Consider the following 25372-nt stretch of genomic DNA (forward strand, 5'->3'; position numbering starts at 1 on the left):
CGTACTGTTCAATTTCCTCTGGGTTCTGGGGCTTCTCTGGCCAAATTTTTTGACTCCTGGCTAGTTGTGGAGACTCCAAAGTAGTGATGATTGGCTGGGGGCAGTGGCTCATGCCTGTAATCCCAGCATTTGGAGGCCAAGGCAGGCGGATTGCTTGAGCCCAGGAGTTCCAGACCAGCCTGCACAACATGGTGAAACCCCATCATTACAAAAAATACAAAACTTAGCCAGGCATGGTGGTGTGCCTGTGGTCCCAGCTACTCAGGAGGCCAAGGTGGGAGCCTGGGGTGGTTGAGGCTGCAGTAAGCCATGATCATGCTATTGCACTCCAGCCTGAGCAACAGAGCAAGACCCTCTCTCAAAAAACAAAAACAAAAAACAATGATCAAAATAGGTCTGGTTACTTAAGATATGATCATTCTGATGCAGTCTCTAGAATGGTCTGTCTTACTATAGACTCTGCCTGCAAAAAGTGCCAAATTTTGATCATGCATAAAGCATGCCATGGTTTCTAAATTCAATTCAAATAAGCATTAATTAGACATCTAATGTACCTAAACTTGTGCCAGAGGCTAGGACTCTAGGACTAGAATGGCTCAGATGAGTATCTCTAATGCATGAAGCCCCTGAGGATAGAGATTATTATGTCTTAGTCACTGCCACATCCTTAGAAATGTCCACCTAGAGCTGAGTGCAGTGGTGTGTGCCTGTAGTGCCACCTACTCAGGAGGCTGAGGTGAGAGGATCACTTGAGTCCAGGGGTTCAAGTCCGTAGAGACATAGCAAGACTCCATCTTGGCCAGGGGCAGTGGCTCACACCTGTAATCCCAGCACTTGGGGAGGCCAAGGTGGATGGATTGCTTGAGGTCAGGAGTTCGAGACCAGCCTGGGCAACGTGGCTAAACCCCCGTCTCTACTAAAATTACAAAGATTAGCTAGGTGTGGTGGTGCATGGTAATGAAACTAGCCCATTTCATTACTGAACTTACCAGAAAGAATTTACACCACCTCTTTGGTGATGCCCCATTCACTGAGTACTAAGTAAGTGCCAGACTTTATTGTGTTGGTAGTATATACATGAATAGACAAATGGCAAAATTCCAGCCCTAAGCACACAGCCTAGTGAAAGAGACCAGTAGATAAAAGTAAATCTGTAGTTGCTTCACATGTTCTAATCTTGTATCCTGGGCACTCGAATTTTGCTGTTCCTGAGCATTACTTGGTAGCTGACTTGAGCCATGCCCTTAGAATCAGGCTCTATAAATACATATGGGCTAAGCCCTCAGAGGCCATGGGAATGTGGAAACGATATGTTGGGTCAAGTGTAGAGTATCAGTCCATGATGAGAACTTTTTCTAGACCCTCTTCTGGGCTAGAATTTGTTTTCAGTGATAGAGACATTCTAAGAATTTGTGGAGCTAGAATTAAGAAAGAAGTTTATATTGGACTTCTCGGAACCTGTAATCTACCCAAGGATTTGACTCTTAAGTGGGGAGGGTGACCATAATATGTATTGTGTCCCAAATTTATTTGATTACTGAATCCTCTTTTTGCCAAGGAAGATCTTGGAACTTTAGAAATGCCATTCTCCATACGTTGCAAAATTATTCTATTTATATTTTTTACCTGCAGAATTTATTGAGGTAATGATTTCCATGTCTACACTTAATGTATTACTTCCTTTGTCCTAAACTGACTCAATTGTAAGGAATCCATACATACCTACTTATTTTAGATTTTATTTTATTATTATTATTATTATTTGAGACAGAGTCTCATTCTGTATTTTAGATTTTAAAAAATGCACACTTGTGGCCAGGCACCATGGTTCACCTGTAATCCCAGCACTTTGGGAGGCCGAGGTGGGCGGATCACTTGAGGTCAGGAGTTTGAGACCAGCCTGGCCAACGTGGTGAAACCCCATCTCTACAAAAATTAGCTGGGCATGGTGGCGGGCACCTATAATCCCAGCTACTCGGGAGGTTGAGGCAGAAGAATCGCTTGAACCTAGGAGGCGGAGGTTGTAGTGAGCCGAGATCACACCACTGCACTGCCTGGGTGAAAGAGCAAGACTCCGTCGCAAGAAAAAAGAAGTGCACGTTCTAATTCTCCAAAGTTGTTTACACTTGCCCAGATAGACCCTAAATCAGCTCTGTTTAATACTCATGCCTCATTAATGCACTTTTAATGAACTTTGAATTATAAAAGCAGCGTATGTTTGGTAGAGAATTTTTTTAAGATGCAATAAAAGAAGACAATTATTCGTAATTCCTTCACCCACAGAGAGCTGTTATTTCTGATCCAGTGGTCCCCAAACTGAGGGGTGGGTGAGAATTACTCAGGGTGTGTAGGTAGACAGCGATCCTTAGGCTCTGTTTTCAAAGACTTAGGCTCTGTTTTCAAACGTCTGGGGTAATACCCAAGAATTTGCATTTTTAATAAGCCCCCAAGGTGATTCTGAGGTATATGAGTGGCAGACCATATTGGGAGAAAAAAACTGTCTATTCTATGCGTTTTAAAAGTTTTGCGTGTGTTTAGATATTTTGTATGTGCTTCTACCTATGTTTGTATGTGTGTATATTATACACATGTACACCTGTATATTTTTACATGTAGGCTGACCTCAACTGTTTTTCTCATTTAGCATATTATGAGGATTTCCCCACGGCATTAAGTGTTCTCTGAAAGCATGAATTTAATGATTTTCTATTATTGCATTCTGTAGATACAGTATCACTTAACCGTTTTTTTATTTGGAGGCAGTGAGATTGTTTTCCGTTATTATAAATAATACTATCATGAATATTCTTATGCATAAATCCTTGTATCTCTGAGTATTTCCTTCCTTAGAATTGATTTCTCTGAGGGTGAAAATCTGACTTCTTTTTGGAGGTTCTGGGTAGGAATTGCCCACTGGTTTCCATGCTCTTTTACACTCCTAGCAGCAGTGAATAGGAGTGGCCTGTCTTGGTATTCTATCTGGAGATGATATGGAGTATCATCAGCTCATGACCTTGCTAACGCTTCTTCCCCAAGACATTAGTCCTATGAAGATTATTTTCACCTCCCAGTGCAAATAACTTTGTTATGTCTTGCAAGTAGGACATATTGTGATTTCCTTGAATACTCTTATGCCAACTTAAAAATTTGGTAGTTTTTACTTTAGGGGTAAAAATCCTTACTGCTTCAAATATGTCCATCATAGATGTACAGTGAAGGTACTTTTTTACTAACAAAGGTATAAATTTATCGTGAAATGTGCTGGTTCTGTCCTTACTGATTGATGGATTTTTCATGTAATGAATGAGTCAGTATTTTTCTTACATGGGAAGACTAAAAAGGAAGCGCTGGTAATGCTCTGAATGTTCCCTCTTGGCAGGATAAGAATAGAGCGGGGAGGCGGGTAAGATCGCAAAATTATTTTCTTCCTTAGTAGGAAGTAAACAATGTCTAAAAGTGAAAAACAAATAGTACTCTAAGCATAGTATGTCTTTAAAAAGCAGAAGGTGGGGAGGAGAGACTACCAGATGAACAGTTAAGAGTGGAAGAAGGGGTCAGAAGGGTCAAGGGGGTGGGGACAGATGGTCAGGGGACCGCTATTTTTTATAAGCCTAATAGTATTAGCACTATTTTACATTTTAAACCATTTGTGTGTATTCATTTAGTTTAAAAATTACATTAAAACACACACACAGATAAGATGCTGCTCTGAGTAATCTTAACAATTGCGTGTCTCCCCATGGGTGCTACAGGCAGTTAGCAGCTGCTCTCAAGCCTTTGTAACATTCCAGTCCCATTCTCCATACTGCAGTCTGAGTCTGTGTGTTTTGTTTTTTTCAAAATGCACATTTGAGTCTCACGTTCCCCCTGCTTGAAACTTAATGGTCATTTCTTACCCACCTTCCCAATCTAATCTTCCTCTACACTTCTGCAGCCCTAGCCACGTGGGTCTTCTTTCAGTCCTTTGTCAGGGCTTTCTGTTGTCGCAAAGCCTTTGCAAGGCCTGCTCCCTCTGCCTGGAATGCTCTTTCTCCTCTCCCCAAGTTAACCCTTCCTGGGCCTTCAGATCACAGCCCTATAGCCACAGCCTCAGGGAAACCTTCCCTGGCCTCCCCACTAGGTAGCATATTACTCTTTTTTTTTTTTTTTTTGAGATGGAGTCTCGCTCTGTTGCCAGGCTAGAGTGCAATGGTGCGATCTCTGCTCCCTGCAACCTCCGCCTCCTGGGTTCCAGCGATTCTTCTGCCTCAGCCTCCATATAGCTGGTACTATAGGTGTGCACTACCATGCCCAACTAATTTTTGTATTTTTGGTAGAGACGGGGTTTCACCATGTTGGCCAAGATGTTCTTGATCTCCTGACCTTGTGATCCGCCTGCCTCAGCCTCCCAAGTGCTGGGAACACAGGCATGATCCACTGCGCCCGGCCGCATATTACTCTTATAGCACCTGCATCTGATCTTCCTGGTGCTTGGCACTTACTATTTTCATTTTGCTTCTGTGGGCGATGTTTCTCTTTCCCATTAGCATTGTAAGCTTCCCAAGAGCAGAACTGTGTCTTTTGTTTCCCTCTGTGCCTAGCTTGGTGCCTGGAACATATTAGGCACTCAATAAATAGTGTTGACTGGTTCAGTTTTCCCCGTCATCCTGTTATTCAGTTAATATGCAGTGCTTTGTTTTCCTAGGAATTCTTCCTGATTAATATTAAAAACAAACAAAATACCCACCCCTAGTCTCTGAAATAAAAGTGGGAAGGAGGATAATGGTTGTCTGTGACTTTAATGGGGTGAATCCTTTTAAGTACTAATTTTAAAGCTTTAGTTTTGTGTCATATGATATGCAGACAGAAACCTAGACCCATGGGAATGGTTGGAAAAAAGATTTACTCTGCCTAAAAAGTTGGGATGTTAGCTTTTGCAATGTATAGGGGAATCAGAACAGAGAGGAGACAGCCAAGCCCCAGGCAGGAGTCTGGAGCCCTATGCAGGTAGGAAAAATGGGAAAACTTTTAAGAACACAGATATCTGATACTCAATTTTATGTTGCCTGCATTGCCTGGAATTAAATCCCTACTTTCTGCCTAACTTTCTTTGAAGTCTGCTAGACACATATGACTTGGGGATCCCTCCCCAGCCCTGCACACCACCAAAAGAGAACAAGTTCTAAATTCCATGACTAGGTTGACCTGGGGGGAGAAAGGACAGCAGGGAAGAGAGTGAGACAATCCCCAAACTAATACAGTTCACAGGAGCTGAAGTCAGAGGTGATTATATGAACCAATGTTTCCCAGTTATTTTCAGAAAATTGTGAAGAGGACATTGACCTTAACATAGCCCATGGAATGAGAGTGACAGGGGTTGAGCCAATTTCTGTATATCTTAAAGGACAGGGTAACTCCAACTGCAATCTAGACACAGATATTTCTGTGTCCTTGATATGTTTCAAGGGTTAAAAGGCTGTCATGTCCAGTATAACAAGGAAGTTTTTTGGGGGGAAGCAGTACCTCAGTTTATCCAAAGCAAAAAATATTTCCACCCCTAAATAAAGCTAGCTGAGAAGCGCTGCTGCTCAGATGTCAGGATGCTAATTATACACCCAGCAGACATGGAAGGTACAAAGATGAAATGCACCCACGAAAAAGTAAAAGGGGAAAGACAAGGGATCAAGTTTTCCAGCTATATAAATCTACCTTTAATTGCCAGAAATCATTCAGGCAGCCTCAGGTAGAGAACTACACAATGTTTAGTTCACTGTCACCAAATGAAACCAAGGTTATCTGGGTTGTTTTCTACATTGTTATGGCTTCCAGATGTCATAGGCTTGTCTGACTATATCTCTTGACACATCCTGGGCTGGAAATGACCTTGTCACTCGGCCTTCTAAAGTGCTGGGATTACGGTTGTTGACCCAGACATGGGTACCTTAGAAGTACCCATGTCTGGGTCAGCAACTCAAATGCTGATCCCAACTGGCTTACAAAGGGCCTTCCCATGGAATACATTTTCACACAGCTAGCAGATAATAGGGCACAATCCTCCCCAGCATGCCTATACCGAGAGGCAGTGTAGCCTAGTAGAGTGGTCTTCAGGCTAGGTAATAGTATCCCTGGAGATATGTAAAGACTTTTCTAAGGATACACAGGCATATTCTCATATGAAATATTTCGTAGAGTTTATCTTCCTGAGAACTATTGCAATCAAAGTGTTTTGCTGTAGTATTGTGCATTGTTCCAGAATGAAAAGCCTCTGGGATACCAGTGAAAGGGATAATTGAAATATTGATATTGAGGTTGAAAAAAAATGAATGATTAACACCTTTTATAAGTTAGGTAGTTTCCAACTTGTTTTGAACAAAACTGAAGGAGGATCTAATCTGTCCAATGATAGATTTGTTTAAGCAGCTTTATGGAGATATAATTCACATGCCATAAAATTTGGTAGTTTTTCATATATTCACAGAGTTGTGCAACCATCACCACTATCAACTTTAGAACATTTTCAGTATCCCCCAAATAAACCCCATACTCATTGGCACTCACACCCACTCCTTCCCATCTCCCAAACCTACCATCCCTAGGCAACCACTAATCTGCTGTCTCTATAGATTTGCCTATTTTGGACATTTCAGATAGATGGAATCATACATTATGTGGTCCTTCGTGACTGGCTTCTTTTAGTATAATGTTTTCAAGATGTATCCATGTTGTATCAATCCTTTATTCCTTTTTATGACCAAATAATATTCCATTCTATGGATATACCACATTTTATCCATTCATCAGTTGATCCAATAATAGATTATGAAAAATATTGTCTACAAAACACCTGTATCAGAAATGAAAAATGAGATATTCCTACAGATCTTATGTTTGTAAGATATTGCTACAGATCTTACATTAGAAAGATAAAAAAGGATATTATAAATAACTCCAAAGTTACTGAAACAACTTCCTTAAAAAAAAAAATTGCCAGAACTGACACAGAAAGTAAATAGGACTAACCAGACTTTCTATTTATTAAAGAAATTGAATTTGTGATAAAAAAGAAACCTTCTTACAAAAAAAAATCTTGAGGGCCAGATTAGTGAATCATTTTAAACAATTGAGGAAGAAATACACCTTTCTTCTCCAAACACTTCTGGAAAGTAGAAAAAGAGGGAACACTTTCCAACTCATTTTATGAGTTTAGCATAACCTTGATGCCAAAATGTAAGGACATTAAAAGAAAGGAAAATTACATGCTAGTCTCTATCATAAAAACCCTGAAGAAAATAATTAGCTAATTGAATCCAGTGAAATATGAAAGGAATAAGACCTCTTCATAAAAGGAGTTTATTCCAGGAATGCAAGATTCATTTAACATTTGAAAATCAGTGTTTTCCACTTAATAAAATAAATGAGGAAAAACTGTGGGACAATCTCCACAGATACAAAACATTTTTTGATAAAATTTAATAGTCATTTGTAGTAAGAACTCTTAGCTTATTAAGATAAGAGATAAAAGCCAGGCGCGGTGGCTCACGCTTGTAATCCCAGCGCTTTGGGAGGCTGAGGAGGGCAGATCACTTGAGGTCAGGAGTTTGAGACCAGCCTGACCAACATGGAGAAACCCCATCTCTACTAAAAAAATATAAAATTAGCTGGGCGTGGTGGAGCATGCTTCTAGTCCCAGCTACTGGGGAGGCTGAGGTAGGAGAATCACTTGAACCTGGGAGGCGGAGGTTGCGGTGAGCCGAGATCGTGCCATTGTACTCCAGCCTGGGCAAGAAGAGTGAAACTCCATCTCAAAAAAAAAAAAAAAAAAAAAAAAAAAAAAAAAAAGAATGAGATAAAACAGCAACTCAAAGTACTGTTAAAAGAAAAAAAAAAGGGATAGGAGAGAATGCCCTTAATGTGCACCACCACACCCAGCTAATTTTTAAAACTTTGTATAGAGGTGGGGTCTCTCCATGTTGCCCAGGCTGGTCTTGAACTCCTGGGCTCAAGAGGTCCTCCCACCTCAGCCTTCCAAAGTGCTGGGATTACAGGCATTAGCCACTGTGCCTGGTCATGTACTATATTGCTTTGAAGGTCTTAGCCAGACCAATAAGATAGATAGATAGATAGATGATAGATAGATAGATAGATAGATAGATAGATAGATAGATAGAATGAAGATTGGAATGGAAGAAATAAAACTTTCATCATTAGCAGGTGACATGATTATGTACATAGAAAATTTTAAAGAATAAGCAAATAACCTGTTAGGATAAATAGATGAATTTAATAAGATTGCTGAATACTCAGTCAATATAAAGAAAATCAACTTTATGCCTATATTCCAACAACAAACTAATAGAAAATGTTTTAATGATATCATTTACAGAAGGATCAAAACTATCAAAAATCTAGGAATAAATCTAATGAAATATATGCAAAACCTCTCCACTGAAAACTACAAAATATTATTCAGATGAAGAAAAGTAAAATAAATGGAAAGGCATACCATGTTAATAAACCAAGAATATTCAGTATTGGAAAGATGTCATTTATCCCTAAATTTATCTGTAGTTTCAATGCAACCCAATCAAAATAACTGTAGGTTTTTATTTGGATATGTTTATGAAGAAATTGAGAAACTGTTTCTAAAGTTTATATAGGCATGGAAAGACCAAGAATAGCTAGGACAATCTTAAAAGAAGAACAAAATTAAAAGATTTACATTATCGGATATCAAGACTTACAGTAAAACTGCAATCACTTAGTATAATATTGTTGCAAGGAGGACAAATAGACCAATGGAATAGAAAGACGTTCAGGGGAAAAAAACCCACACATATTTAGTCACTTATGACAAATATGAAATTTCTGTGCAACAAAGAAAGAGTTGCCTTTGCAATAAATGGAGAGTCAATCAGATTTCAATAATGAAAAAATTCATTACATTGATTCCTACCTTAAACAATACACAAAAATCAATTCCAAATGGATTTTATATATAAATGTGAATTTAGAATTTTAGTATATGTGCTGCCGAGGCAAGCACTAAATGTGAATATAGAAAAGCTCCCTTTTTGGAGTAGGCAAAGATTACTAAAACAAAATCGAAGCACTAAGAATAATAAAGAAAAAGGTAGTTAAATTGAATGTTAAAATTAGGAACTTCTATTCATAAAAGACACTATCAAGAGAGTGATAAAGCAAGCCACAGAGTAGTACAGCATATTTACAATAGCTGTAGTTGATAAAGGATTTGAATCTAGAATTCAATAGTAGTTAGCTGTTGCTACATAACAAATTACCCCCAAAACAGTGATCTCATAATCTTGGTGGGTCAGGAATCTCGGTACAACTTAGCTGGGTACTTCTGGCACAAGATCTCTCATGAGGTTGTAGTTAAGCTGCCAGCTATAGGGCAGTGGGTTCATCTGAAGACCCAAGCGAGGGATCCACTTTCAAGCTTCCTCATGTAGTTGTAGGCAGACCTTGGTCCCTTGTCACATGGGTCTCTTTGCAGGGCTGCCTCATGACATGGCAGCTGATTTCCCTCAGGTCAAGCAACCTGAGATAGAATGAGCACCCAAGCCACAGTCTTTTTATAATTTAACCTTGAAAGTGACATCTCATTACTTCTGCCACATTCTATTCATTAGAAGTGAATCAGTAAATCCAGTGCACACTCAAGGGTAAGGGATTGCAGATAGCATAAATACCAGGAAGCAGGGTAATTGGTGGGCCATCAGAGGCAGCCTACCAAAGAATTTATAAAGAACTTTTAAAAGTCTTGATCTAGGTAGGAGTTAATATGGGTGTGTTTACTGTGTGAAAATTAATCTATTCAGATGTGATTTGGGTGCTTTTCTGAACATAGGTTATATATCTGTGGAAAGTTGACTTAACATTTTTGATGAAAAACTCTAGGCAGAATTCTTAAGATTCTTATCTCCTGGTTATTAATTAAAGCTCTAATCTAGGCATTACTATGAGTGGATTTTGCAGATATAATTAAAGTCCCAGTTGACTGTAAAACTATCCAAGTGAGCATAACTCAATCAGGGAGCCCTTTAAAAGCAGATAATTTTTCATCTATAATTCCAGTGCTTTGGGAGGCCAAGGCAGGAGGATTGCTTGAGGCCAGAAGTTCGAGACCAGCATGGCCAAAATAGTGAGACCCTGTCTCTATTTAAAAAAAAAAAAAAAAGATTAAATGATTTAACATATGTAAAGCACTTAGAACAGAAAGTGCTATATACAGATCAGACATTATCACTATTAAACTTCAAATTGGAGCCTACGATGTTCCCTCATCATTCAGAGGAGGTTTAACTCCTTTGGGGTTTTGGAAACTGCCCTCACAGTGTTCCACCAGCCCAGAGGCTGGGGTAAGGAGTGCCTCCAACCTTCTAGACTGGGGGCCAGGGCACATTGCTTTTGACTTGTGTTAAAGCCACTTGCCACATGTTGCTATTGGACACTTGAAATGTGGCTAGTCCAAATTAAGATGTGCTGTAAGTGGAAAAAAGTCACTAGATTTTAAAGACAGTATGAAAAGAAGAATGTATAATAATAGTTCAATCATTTTTTACATTGATTATAGGTTGAAATAATATTTTGGACATATCAGGTTAAATAAAAGACATGACTAAAATTAATTTCACCTGTCCCTTTTTTGCAGTTTCTAATGTGGGTACTAGAAAATTTAAAATTACCTATGTGGCTCACATTATATTTCAACTGGACAGTGCTGCTTTAGACAGTCTTTCTCAATGCCAGCAGTCAGAGTGGTCCTTTAAAGATACAATTCAGATCATGTCACTACTCTGCTTAAAACCCTCCAGTAATATCGGATCTCACTCAAGAGTAAGTCAAAATCCAAATCGAAGTCTACCAGTTCCTGTGTGATCAGCCCCCACCCCACCCCCTCTCTCTCAGGTTCAGTGGAAATCAAGTTCCAAATTTTGCGAAACCTGAAGTTTACATCATGGGAGAAAGAAAGGGGAGATGAACATGAGTTCTTGCTAAGAAAAAGTACAAATTATGAATTTATTTATTTATTTAGAGATAAGAGTCTCGCTCTGTCCCCCTGGCGGGAGTGCAGTGGCGCGATCTTGGCTCACTGCAGCCTCTGCCTCCTGGGTTCAAGCGATTCTCCTGCCTCAGCCTCCCGAGTAGCTGGGATTACAGGCTGGGTAATTTTTGTATTGTTAGTGGAGACGAGGTTTCACCATGTTGGTCAGGCTGGTCTTGAACTCCTGACCTCAGGTGATCCACCTGCGTCAGCCTCCCAAGGTGTTGGGATTACAGGCATGAGTCACCGTGCCCAGCCGAATTATGAGTTTAGAATTAGGTACTGTGATGGTTAGTACTAGGTGTCCACTTGAATGGACTGAGGGATGCCTGGATGTCTGGGGAAGCATTGTTCCTGGATATGTCTGTGAAGGTGTTGCCAGAGGAGGTTGACATTTGAGTCCCTGGACTGGGAGAGGAAGACCCACCCTCAGTGTGGGTGGGCACCATCCAATCAACTGCCAGAGTGGCTGGAACAAAGCTGGCAGAAAAGGGGAAGAAACAACTTCCTGGGTCCTCTCCGGTGCTCTCTTTTCCTCTGCAGGATGCTTGCTTCCTCTCCTCCTGCCCTTGGACATCAGACTCCAGGTTCTTCAGCCTTTGGACTCTGGGACCTGCACCGGCAGCCTCCTGGAGGCTCTCGGGCCGTAGGCCTCAGCCTGAGGGCTGCACTGTCGGCTTTCCTGGTTTTGAAGCTTTCAAACTTGGACCGAGCCACGCTCCCGGCTTCTGTTTCTCCAGCTTGCAGACAGCCAGTCATGGGACTTCGCTTTATAATCCTGTGAGCCAATTCTTCCTGATAAACTCCTTTATATATACACACATATATCCTATTGGTTCTGTCCCTGTGGAGAACCTAATACAGGTTTTGGTATCAGGAGTGGTTCTAGAGGAACATAATTTTAAGCATAAATTTCCTTTGTCGGTTTTGGGGTTTCTGGAGTTGGATATCTAATCTGATTAGACCCAAATGCTAAAGACTCTATTTCTAATAGTATGGACAGCACTAATAGTCCTTAGCTTGAACTGTTTAGAGTTACGCAAAATAAATGCATTTGGTATTTCTGATTCCCTGTTCCTAAGAGGCAAGGAGTTTAGTGACTCTATATATGATACCTTTGAACATTTGTGGAGAACCAAGGAATATAATGAAGTTGGCTGGTTGCTCCTAAGTTCACTGGGCAAAGTGATGAACGAAAAGGATGAGCTGAGGGATTCTATTTCCTGGTTCTAGATACACATACATAGCCAAAAAGTTTCTCAGGGTGCCCTGGGTAAGAATCTTCTCTTCTGTGGACAAAGAGCTGAAATTGCTGAAAATCAGACACAAGCTCTTATGCAAGTGGCTGACCTGCAATGGAAGGTTCATGCTCAGCCTCACCAAGTGTCTACTGTCAAAGGGAGGGCTTTGATTGGGAAAGAATGGGACCCTGTAAGTTGGGATGGGAATATGGGGGACTCTGATGAAGCTAGGGACACCTAACTCCTAAATTCTAATGAGCCTTTTTTGCCAGAGGAAATGGCATCCCCACCCCCAGTAGTGGCAACATACTTTTACCCACGCACTCCAGTACCAGCCTTTCCATCTTTAAGATTAACCCTGCATTGCCCGGGGAAACAGGGATGTCCTCCCTTGAGGCAGCTGCCAGGAAAGACAATGCTGGTTCTCCTCAGGACCCATCCCCACCACCTGTCCTTGCCTCTGGACTCTAACTGGACTCTAGTTCCTACAGGCCCTTAGAGGTGAGGTTCAGGGTATGACTCATGAGAAGGCATGCTATGCTCCAAATACTAATCAGACTTTTGGGGGGCTACTGGATGCTGGCTCCAACTACTCGAGTTTTCTAATTTACATGAGCAGAAATCCAGGGAACAGGTATGGGAATGGATATTAAGAGTGTGGGATAATGCAGCCAATATCATACTGAATGGGCAAAAACTGGAAGCATTCCCTTTGAAAACTGGCACAAGACAGGGATGCCCTCTCTCACCACTCCTATTCAACATAGTGTTGGAAGTTCTGGCCATGGCACTCAGGCAGGAGAAAGCAATAAAGGGTATTCAATTAGGAAAAGAGGAAGTCAAATTGTCCCTGTTTCCAAATGACATGGTTGTATATTTAGAAAACCCAATCATCTCAGCCCAAAATCTCCTTAAGCTGATAAGCAACTTCAGCAAAGTCTCAGGATACAAAATCAATGTGCAAAAATCACAAGCATTCCTATACACCAATAACAGACAAACAGAGAGCCAAATCATGAGTGAACTCCCATTCACAATTACTTCAAAGGAATAAAATACCTAGGAATCCAACTTACAAGGGATGTGAAGGACCCTTCAAGGAGAATTACAAACCACTGCTGAACGAAATAAAAGAGGACACAAACAAATGGAAGAACATTCCATGCTCATGGATAGGAAGAATCAATATCGTGAAAATGGCCATACTGCCCAAGGTAATTTATAGATTCAATGCCATCCCCATCAAGCTACCCATGACTTTCTCCACAGAATTGGAAAAAACTACTTTAAAGTTCATATGGAACCAAAAAAGAGCCTGCATTGCCAAGACAATCCTAAGCCAAAAGAACAAAGCTGGAGGCATCATGCCACCTGACTTCAAACTATACTGCAAGACTACAGTAACCAAAACAGCATGGTACTGGTACCAAAACAGAGATATAGACCAATGGAACAGAACAGAGCCCTCAGAAATAATACCACACATCTACAACTATCTGATCTTTGACACACCTGACAAAAACAAGAAATGGAGAAAGGATTCCCTATTTAATAAATGATGCTGGGAAAACTGGCTAGCCATATGTAGAAAGCTGAAACTGGATCCCTTCCTTACACCTTATACAAAAATTAATTCAAGCTGGATTAAAGAATTAAATTTTAGACTTAAAACCATAAAAACCCTAGAAGAAAACCTAGGCAATACCATTCAGGACATAGGCATGGGCAAGGACTTCATGACTAAAACACCAAAAGCAATGGCAACAAAAGCCAAAATTGACAAATGGGATCGAATTAAACTAAAGAGCTTCTGCACAGCAAAAGAAACTACCATCAGAGTGAACAGGCAACCTACAGAATGGGAGAACATTTTTGAAATCTACCCATCTGACAAAGGGCTAATATCCAGAATCTACAAAGAACTTAAACAAATTTACAAGAAAAAATCAAACAACCCCATGGAAAAGTGGGCGAAGGACATGAACAGACACTTCTGAAAAGAAGACATTTATGCAGCCAACAGACACATGAAAAAATGCTCATCATCACTGGCCATCAGAGAAATGCAAGTCAAAACCACAATGAGATACCATCTCACACCAGTTAGAATGGTGATCATTAAAAAGTCAGGAAACAACAGGTGCTGGAGAGGATGTGGAGAAACAGGAACACTTTTACACTGTTGGTGGGACTATAAACTAGTTCAACCATTGTGGAAGACAGTGTGGCGATTCCTCAAGGATCTAGAACTAGAAATACCATTTAACCCAGCCATCCCATTACTGGGTATATACCCAAAGGATTATAAATCATGCTGCTATAAAGACACATGCACACGTATGTTTATTGCAGCACTATTCACAATAGCAAAGACTTGGAACCAACCCAAATGTCCATCAATGATAGACTGGATAAAGAAAATGTGGCACATATACACTATGGAATACTATGCAGCCATAAAAAAGGATGAGTTCATGTCCTTTGTAGAGACATGGATGAAGCTGGAAACCATCATTCTGAGCAAACCATCACAAGGACAGAAAACCAAACACCATGTATTCTCACTCATAGGTGGGAATTGAACAATGAGAACACTTGGACACAGGATGGGGAACATCACACACCGGGGCCTGTCATGGGGTGAGGGGAGGCGGGAGGGATAGCATTAGGAGATATACCTAATGTAAATGATGAGTTAATGGGTGCAGCACACCAACGTGACACATGTATGCATATGTAACAAACCTGCACGTTGTGCACATGTACCCTAGAACTTAAAGTATAAAAAAAAAAAGAGTGTGGGATAATGGAGGAAGGACCATAAAGTTGGATCAGGCTGAACTCATTCCTATGGGTCCACTAAACAGAGATTCTGCATTTAATGTTGCAGCTCAGGGAGTTAAAAAAGGGTTCTAATAGTTTATTTGCTTGGTTAGCTGAAACATGGATCGAAAGATGGCCCACTGTGAGTGAGCTGGAAATGCCTGATCTCCCTTGGTTTAATGTAGAGGAAGGATCCCAAGGCTTAGGGAGATTGGAGTGTTAGAGTGGATTTGGATTTGTCAGTAAGGACCTACTCATCCCAACTGGGAGGGTCCAGAAGACACACCTTTCACCAGTTCCTTGTGAAATAGATCTGTGAAGGGAGCACCAGCATCCTTGAAGAGCTCTTTGATTGCTCTTCTCTGTATGTCAGATCTTACAGTGGGAAACACAGCCACTCAACTGGAAAACTTAAATGCAATGGGAATAATTGGATCCCGAGGTGGCAGAGGCCAAGTGGCAGCACTTAACCATCAAAGGCAAGGTGGGCATGGTTAGTAATGGACAGCAGAAGCAAAACAGCAATCAGAATAGTCTGAAACCTGTAGAGCTCTAGCATTGGCTAATTTATCATTGTATTCCTAGAAGTGAAATCGACAGGAAGCCTACTACATTCTTACTTGATCTGTATAAGCAGAAAACTTCCAGGTCAGGTGAACAAAAGTCCAATTTGAATTATAAAAACAGAGAATCATGGCCCTTCAATCAATTTCCAGACTCAAGCTAGTTTATAGACCCAGAACCCCTTGAATGAAAGGGAGGCCAGGTCCACTTGAGGAAGGACCCCACTATACTGCTGAAAATTTATACTGTTACTCTTTCTCCTAACCTTCCTCAAGGAAACCTCTGGCCTTTTAGCAGGGTAACTGTGCTCTGAAGAAATAAATAATCAGGGTTTTGGGGGGCTACTGGATACTGGTTCTGAACTGTCATTGATTTTAGGGGAGCCAAAATATCACTGTGGGGCTGGGCATGGTGGCTCACACTTGTAATCCCAGTACTTTGGGAGGCCAAGGTAGGCGGATCACTTGAGTTCAGGAGATCAAGACCTGCCTGAGCAAAATGGTGAAACCCCATCTCTACTAAAAACACAAAAAATTAGCTGGGCCTAGTGGCATGCACCTGTAGTTCCAGCTACTTGGGAGGGTGAGGCAGGAGAATCACTTGAACCCGGGAGGTGGAGGTTGCAGTCAGCTGAGATTGTACCACTGCACTCCAGCCTGGGCGACAAACAAGATTCCATCTCAAAAAAAAAAAAAAAAATCATTGTGGCCCTCCAATTAGACTAGGGGCTTATAGGTGTCAGATAATTGATAGAGTTTTATCTCAGGTCTGACTTATAGCGAGTCCAGTGAGTCCCTGGATCCATCCTGTGGTCATTTCTCCAGTGCTAGAATGCGTAATTGGAATAGATATTCTTAGTAGCTGGCAGAATTCCCAAATTGGTTCCCTGGCCTGTGGGATGAGGGCTATTACAGTGGGAAAGGCCAAATGGAAGCCATTAAGAATGCCTCTACCTAGGAAAATAGTTAATTAAGGACTTGAAACACGGAGGGTGGTGATTCCCACCACATTCCCATTCAGGTCTCCTATTTGGCCTGTGCAGAAGATGTGGATCTTGGAGAATGACAGTGGATTATCATTAGCTTAACCAAGTGGCGACTCCAATTGCAGCTGTTATAGTAAATGTGGTTTCATTGCTTGAGCAAATTAACACATCCTCTGGTGCCTGGTATGCAACTATTGATCTGGCAAATGCCCTTTTCTCCTTTGCTGCCCATAAGGCCCACCAGAAGCAATTTGCCTTCACTGTCCTACCTCAGGGGTATATTGACATTCCAGCTGTATGTCATAATCTTGTTCACAGAGGCCTTGATTGCTTTTCCCTTCTATAAGATATCACACCAGTTCATTACATTGCTGACATTATGCTGATTGGACCTAGTGAGTGAGAAGTAGCAACCACTCTGGCCTTATTTGGTGAGACATTTGCATATCGGGGGTGAGAAATAAATCTGACTAAAATTCAGGGGCCTTCTGCCTCAGTGAAATTTCTAGGACTCCAGTGGTGTGGGGCCTGTTGAGATATTCCTTCTAAGGTGAAGGATAAATTGTTGCATCTCGCCTCTCCTACAACTATGAAAGAGGTGCAACACCTAGTGAGCTTATTTGTATTTTCAAGGCAACACATTCCTCATTTGGGCGTGTTACTCTGGCCCATTTATTGAGTGACACAAAAGGCTGCTAGTTTTGAGTGGAACTACTACCTAATGATAGGCCGATTACATTGAACTACTTCCATCGTGGAAGGGGCAGCGGTTTATCCTTGGGACAGACAGTTATTTCTGATATGGATTTGACTTTCCTGCATGCAATTCTTCTACCAAGACTACCATCTTTGGGCTCACAGAATGCCTTATCCACTGCCATGGTATTCCACACAGCATTGCTTCTGATGAAGGAACTCACTTCCCAGCCAAAGAATTGCAGCAGTGGGCTCATGCTCATGGAATTCACTGGTCTTAACCGTATTCCCTATCATCCTGAAGCAGCTGGCTTGATAGAATGGCGGAATGGCCTTTTGAAGTTGCAGTTACAATGCCAACTAGGTGACAATACTTTATAGGACTGAAGTCTTCTCCAGAAGGCTGTATATGCTCTGAATCAGTGTCTAGTATATGGTACTGTTTCTCCCATAGCCAGGATTCACAGATCCAGGAATCAAGGAGTGGAAGTGGAAGTGGCACCACTCACCATCACCCCTGGTGACCCACTAGCAAAATGTTTGCTTCTTGTTCCAGTGACATTATATTCTGCTGCCTAGAGTTCTTAGTTCCAGAGGGAGAAATGCTGCTACCAGGAGACATAATACAAAAGTGGCTTGAGGAGCTACTTTAGGCTCCTCAAGCTTCGGAGTCAACAGGTTAGGAAGTGAGTTACAGTGTTGCCTGGGGCGATTTACCCAGACTGTCAAGATGAAATCAGACTACTACTCCACAATGGAGGAAAGGAAGAATGTCTGCAGTTAAGGAGATCCCTTAGGGTGTCTCTTAGTATCACCCTGCCCTGTAATTAAGGTCAATGGGAAACTACAGCAACTCAATCCAGGCAGGACTACAAATGGCCTAGACTTCAGAAATGAAGGTTTGGGTCACGCCACTAGGTAAAAAAGCCACAACCAGCTGAGGTGCTTCCAGATAACAAAGGGAATACAGAATGGGTAGTAGAAGAAGGTAGTTATGGTTAGGGACAAGCTGCCCCAGGGACCACTGCCCCCCCCCGCCCCCCCCGCCCTGCAATGCAGCTGACCCTTACCCTGAATACTCTGCAGCTGCATTCCTAAACCCTTATCTAGGCGCCACAGCAAGGTCACCAGACTTGCTGAGCAAATCCTGATTATAGCCCCCCGGGTGGCACTGGAGAGGTCAGGAGAAACCTAGGTTACACCCTCTTGTAAATTCCTATTTTCACAAGATAATACATTGTAAGCCGGTCAAGAGATGATATGTGGTAAAGTTAACTGAGAAACAATCCCAGAGTCTCTCTCCCCCATAGAAACCCCTCATTTTGTAAGCTCAGGGCTGCCTCCTGACTGTGGTGGAACAGCCCAGCAGGTTAATAAACTTCCTTGCCTGACCTTGGGTCTCTCTCTCTCTCTCTCTCTCGTCCTTTCTTTCGGCTAACTTTACAGTTATCAATACCAGCTGCCACTACATGACCCATTTCAGAAACGAGGACTGTAATTGTCATAAGTATTCTCTCCTTATTTTGTTAATAATATTTTGTGCATATATACACTTGTATTAAGCAGATACAAGTTAATTAAGCAGATATCTTTATGTCTTTTCTTGTTCCTTTATGATGTAACATAAGATTTACTGACGTCACATCAGCATTTAAGTGTTGTTAATTTTATGTAATAGTATTTAAGTTAAGGATTAATGCATTTTCAATTGTACAAAGGATAGTTACATTATGTTGGGTGGAATTATGACCTTGTTATTGTCTTTATTTGGAGATAAGTATGATTTAAGAAGGTGTGTGTGAGTGCCAAGTTGACAAGGGGTGGACTTGTTATGGTTAATAGAGATGTCAACCTGATTGAATTGAGGGATGCCTACATGACTGGGGAAGCATTGTTTCTGGTTGTGTCTGTGAGGGTGTTGCCAGAGGAGATTGACATTTCAGTTGTTGGACTGGGACTCAGTGTGGGTGGGCACCATCCAATCAGCTGCCAACAGAGGCTGGAACGAAGCAGGCAGAAGGGGGACAAAGCAGCTTGCTGAGTCTCCTTGCTCTCTCTCTTCATGTGCTGGATGCTTGCTTACTCTCCTCCTATCCTTGGACATCAGACTCCAGGTTCTTCAGCCTTTGAAGTCTGGGAACCCCACCAGTGGCTCCTGGGGGCTCTTGGGCCTTCAGCCTCAGACTAAGGGCTGCATTATTGGCTTCCCTGCTTTTGAGGCTTTTGGACTTGGACTGAGCCACACTCCCAGCTTCTGTCTTTTTCCAGCTTGCAGATGGCTTATTGTGGGACCTCCCCTTGCTATCATGTGAGCCAATTCTCCCTGATAAACTCGCTTTTATATATACATATATTCTATTGGCTCTATCCCTCTGGAGAACTCCTAATACAGGTTCAGAATTGAATGTGAATTTAGATTGAGAAAATAAATCACAACAATTTATTGGATTCTTGGAAATTCTGGTCCCTTTCTTCTGATCTCTCTTTAGGCAAATTATCACACATGCTTACACAGAATACCTCCAGATTGCAGCCTGGCTCCCCTGACCCCATCTAGAATTCTCCACAACCCCAACAGCTGCCCAGGCTCAGGGAAGCCTTGAAGCTCTGACCTCACTGCCTTTGACATCCCCTCTCTTTCTGCCTCCTTACTACTCTTGTTTGTACCATGCCGGTGCCCACTGTACAGCTTTTCCACTTGCTCCTTCCTGTGCTTGAAATGTTCCATCCCCAGCTGTCCACAGAGCTCACCTTCTCATCTTCAGCTGTCTGCTCAAATGTCACCTCATCAAAGCAACCTACCCTGTTCTCTCTGTAAAAAGCAGCAACCCCCTTCTGCACTTTCTATTCTCTTTACCGTGCTTTAATTACTCTCATAACACTACCAGCTGACATATTCTGTGTTTGCACATTTGTTTGTTAATTGCCAGTCTCCCTCCTTTAGAATGGAAATGCAGGAGGATAGGGACCGTTTTGTCTCCTGTAAGTATACCTGGCACCTAAAACTAGGCCTGGCCCTTGATAAGACCCTTAAAAACTATTGGTTGAATGAATGAATATAAGTTGAATAACAAGGAAGCCTTATTATTTTTCAATATGGAATCAACTTTTTAAGGAAATAATTCACTCCACATTCCCAGCCCATATCCTCAATTATCAGTTATCTCAGTTACCTACTGGTGTGTGACAGCTACTATTTTGGCTACCTGGCATGCTTCCACATCATTCTTACCCTAATCCCACACTCCACTTATCCCCAGGGATAAGCACACACTCTAGGTATGGCCAAGTGGTGTGCTCCAGATGATTGGTCAGAAATGAGCTCACCACCTAAGCTTGGCCAATCCATGACTTCCTCAAGATCATTCTCACTGGAGTTAGGGAAGAGGAAGTAGCCCCTTGACATGTGTCACATTATTGAGCTAGAAGGCTGTGAATTAAGGGCTCTGAGGGATGTGTTTTTCCCTAGCAGAGAAAGAGATGGCTTGAAAGTCCCAGCAGCATGGAGCCCTGGGTCCAGTTTCTGGAGCTCCTCTGCTTCCTGCAGCTCTTCCTGCAGTTCCAGGATGCTGGAACCTAGGAGTTTCCCAGCATCCTTCCAACTTCCTTTTCTGCTTTAACAAATACCAGCTGAGCTCCTGTTACTCACGATTAAAACTCCTCACTAACATGCACCGGGCACCAGGCTGTTCACTGAGGATGTAGTGATGACCTGGACACTATCCTTGCCCTCAAGGAACTTACAACCTTCAGGGAGAAAGCAGAAGGGAAGATGGTAATGGCAATGCAGTCTGAACACATGTATTGGACACGGGACTTGCCGGAATTCAGAGATCTGACATGTGTCATGACACTGATCAGCTGCTTTAAGTTCTTGTGATAATTCTAGGTTCAAAGCAACCTAAAGATCTAAAATAATATTGTTGGTCATCAAATCAATATATATATTAACTGAGCACCTACTGTATGCAAGGGTTACCATAAGTGCTATGATACAGACCTGTAGAACATTCTAACTGGGGTAGGTTGCCCTTCTAAAAAATAATAAATACTTGGTAAGTATGAAATGAAGTCATAGGACATTCTATTTCTTCCTACCTGTGTCTTTCTTTTTTTAATTCTTTTTTTTTTTTTTTGAGATGGGGTCTTGCTCTATCACCCCAGCTGGTGTGCAGAGGCATGGTCATAGCACATGGCAGCCTCCAACTCCTGGACTCAAGCGATCCTCCTGCCTCAGCCTCTCAAGTAGCTGAGACTACAGGTGTGCACCACCATGCCCAGCTAATTTTTTTAAGTAGTGATGAGGTCTTGCTATGTTGCCCAGGCTGGTCTTGAAATCCTGGGCTCCAGCCATCCTCCCACCTCAGCCTCCCAAAATGCTGGGATTACAGACATGAGTGAGTCACTGTGCCTGGCCCTATCTGTGGCTTTCTAAAGGAGCAGTTTAGCATATAGTTGGGAGTGTGAGCTTTGGAATCCCAATTGTGTTACTAGCCAGGTGATCTTGGGCAAAGTCACTTTATCTCTGTGAGACTCAGTGTCTTCCTGTAGACTGCATAATATAACTATTTATTTTACAGGGTTGTTAGGAAGATTAAATGAGTCCATTTGAGTAAAGCAGTTAGAATAGTGCCCAACACATAGTAAATCCTCAATAAATGTTAGCTAACAACACTATGTCTAAATCATATAAATTATAAATTCCTCAAAAGCAGGAGCCTTGCATTATTTGTAGCTCTGCTAACACGTACAGACCACTCAAGATTTTTCTAGTTGCTCAGCTCAGCAGTATTAATATATTAGCAGATGTAGCATTGTCTTGCTTGCTGGTTTCTCCATCTGCTCTAAATTTAGTACTAAATAAAGATAGTTGTGGGGGTGGAGGAGGTTTTAAAGATCTCTGGTCCAAATCCATTAGGTTTTTTTGTTGTGTTTGAAAGCTGTAATCCAGAGAGAGTTTGGAAGCATATGCTAAAGACCATTTTTAGGCATGTTTTGCAGAAATGTATAGCATCTATTTACATTATTATGTGTTTCCATACTTTGACTGTCAACCCTTTGCATATAGTAGTATCCTAACTGATGTTCCAAATTTGCTACTATGCTATACATGGGCTTGCATAATTCCTAATTCATAACATATGGATATTAAATAAATTAGCTTATGAGAAGCAATTCACTTTTTTCCATCTTGGTAAGTAGAATAGTCACAATCCAATAAAGATAAATAAAGATGTCTAGGACTAAGGCATCATAATTACACCTTATATTTGTATAGTGCAAAATAACACCTTACATTTGTATACGTTGTTTAATTCTTACAACTACTCAGTGAAGTAAGCAGGCATGGAAGTATCATGAATTCCATTTTATAGATGAAGATATTAGAACCTAGAGGTTTTAACTGACTTGCCTAAGTTTACTACATGGTAACAAATGGCAGAGCCAAGATCATACTTGGGTTTCTTGACTGCTAGCCCAGTGCCCTTTTTACTTTACTGGTAGAGGAAAGTGTTAGGAATTTTTATTTTCTTCCACCAATATTTACAGCCTGACTCTACAAAGAACCTTACCAATGGTGGTCTGTTGTGAGCCTTCAGCAAGGTATGAGTCTCATATGCTTAATCCCAATTTGTAAATGTTATAGAGCCACCCCCCTGGCAAGGAGGATTTATATCAGGCAAATGTTGCAGATAATGGTATTTAGCTGCATCTGCTACAGCTGATAAACTTTGGAATTGAAAGACAAGAAAGAATCATCAATGAAGTAACTCAAATAATGGGAGAGAATCTCCCAGTCAACACTCAATATCCTTGCTCCTTAAATTTCAAGCTAAAGATGCCTATAAAACTCCATATAATATAACCACAGAAGATATTTTGTAGGTAGTACTTTGCACAAAAGCAATCATAGGAGTTTTACAGTTTGTTTTTATTGGAAGAGAGCCACTGCTCCAGAATTTCTTGTCATTGAATAGATGGGAGGGAGCAGGAGTTAGAAGCAGAAAAGAGAATCAGCCTGAACATACAGATGCTGGGGACTATGCAGTTGGGGCAGAAAATATTTATACTGTAAGGAGTTAGTGTGAGTGGTGGAGACAGAGTGACTAAAATTTTTACACAATTACTATATAAATTCTTTTTTTTAGTATATACATTCTGATCAGACTAGTGTAAACTGGCATAGACAAATATGAAGCAGTTGATGTTGGACATAGAAATGGGAGAGAAGAAAGCCAGACAATGTAAAAAATTTATTCCCCTCCCACTCCAGATAACACCCCAGTGTGAGAGTTAGGAGTCCATATATTTCAAGAGACTGAAAACCAATTCAATGAGCTTGAAAAATAATAAGATGTATTGATTCTCATAGGTCAAAAAAACAGGGATGGTACCAGCATCAAATGCAATTGGATCTGAGGCTCAAAGGAGAGTAGGGTTTTCCCTCTCTCTCCTTCTGGATTTCTACTCCGCTTTCTTGTTTATTGTCTTCTTTCCTACTGCAAATGACCTTCCTCGATGTAGTCAAGAGAAGTTGACTGCCAGCAGTGGCAGGCCAATACTCCATGCTGGGGTACCACTGTTAAACCAAATCCCAGCACAAAGAAAGAACATGTTTCTCTGATGGCTTCCATGTATGATGTCTTAGAGAAGGATTGTGATTGGTCAGTGTGGGCCACATGTCTGCCCGTGAACCAGTCTCAAGCTCTAGGGCAATGGAGTGCCAGGACTGGCCAATCTTTGGTTATGTCTCCACACTTGTAGCCAAAGCAGATGAAGTCCGTCACCAGAAAAGTGGTAAAGAATTTGGCTGAGCTATCCCAGTTCACTACAGCAACAGTTCCCAAATTGACCTGAAGATAAACATCCCCTGGACCCTTGTTAAAAAACAGATTATTTGGCTCCCAGCTTAGACCTCCATAATAAGAATTTATATAGGAGAAGGATGGTAATTTGTATATTTAGCAAGTACCCCAGGTGTATTAGTTTCCTATTGCCACTGTAACAAATTACCACAAATTTAGTGGCTTAAAACAACATGGATTTATTATTGTCCTGGAGGTCAGAAACCCAAAATTGGTTTCGCTAGGCTAAAGTCAAGGTGTTGACAGGAGGTTTCTTCTGGAGGCTCTGAGGGGAGAATCCATTTCTTTGCCTTTTTCAGCTTCTGGTGGCTGGCTGTGTCCTGTTCCACCATCTTTGAAGAGCATCACTCCAGTTACTGCTTCTATAATCACATCACCTTCTCCTCAAACTTTGACTCCTTCTGTGCTCCTTTTATAAGAACCACTGGACATTGGGTCCACTTGGATAATCCAGCATTATCTCCAAGTTCAAGATCCTAACTCAGTCACATCTGCAAACTCCCTTTTGCCATATGCTATATGGTTTGGACGTGTCCCTCAAATTTCGTGTGTTGAAAACTAAATCCCCAAATTCATATCTTGATGCTATTTGGAGGCAGAGATTTGGGGAGGTAATTAGTACTAGATGACGTCATCAGGATGGGGCTCCTATGATGGGACTGGTGGCTTTATAAGAGGAAGAGAGACTTGAGTTTGCATGCCTGTGGTCTTTTGCCATGTGATGCCCTTCACCATGAAAACCCTCATCAGAAGTTGAGCAGATGCCAGTGCCGTGCTCTTGGACTTTCCAGACTCCAGAAGTGTGAGAAATAAATTTCTTTTATTTATAAATTACCCAGCCTCAGGTATTCTGTTATAGCAACAGAAAACAGTCAAAAACACTATTCAAGGTAACATTCACATGTTCCAAGGTTTAGGACATGGACATAGTGGGGCCATTATTTAGCCTACTGCACCAGGTAATTATTTTTTTTTGAGACAGAGTTTTGCTCTTGTTGCCCAGGCTGGAGTGCAGTGGCGCAATCTTGGCTCACCACAACCTCTGCCTCCTGGGTTCAAGTGATTCTCCTGCCTCAGCCTTCCGAGTAGCTGGGATTACAGGCATGTGCCACTATGCCTGGCTAATTTTGTATTTTTAGTAGAGATGGGGTTT

At 41.5% G+C, this 25372-nt stretch overlaps 1 long non-coding RNA gene across 1 annotated transcript in view; it reads right to left on the reverse strand.

Moving 5' to 3' along the window:
• Nucleotides 1-25372, reverse strand: part of LOC107969495 (uncharacterized) — a 58117-nt gene that overhangs the window by 16550 nt on the left and 16195 nt on the right. The gene's annotated exons all lie outside the window — the stretch shown is intronic.

This window comes from Pan troglodytes, chromosome 17 (assembly GCF_028858775.2).
Source record: "Pan troglodytes isolate AG18354 chromosome 17, NHGRI_mPanTro3-v2.0_pri, whole genome shotgun sequence".
Classification (NCBI taxonomy): Eukaryota; Metazoa; Chordata; class Mammalia; order Primates; family Hominidae; genus Pan; species Pan troglodytes.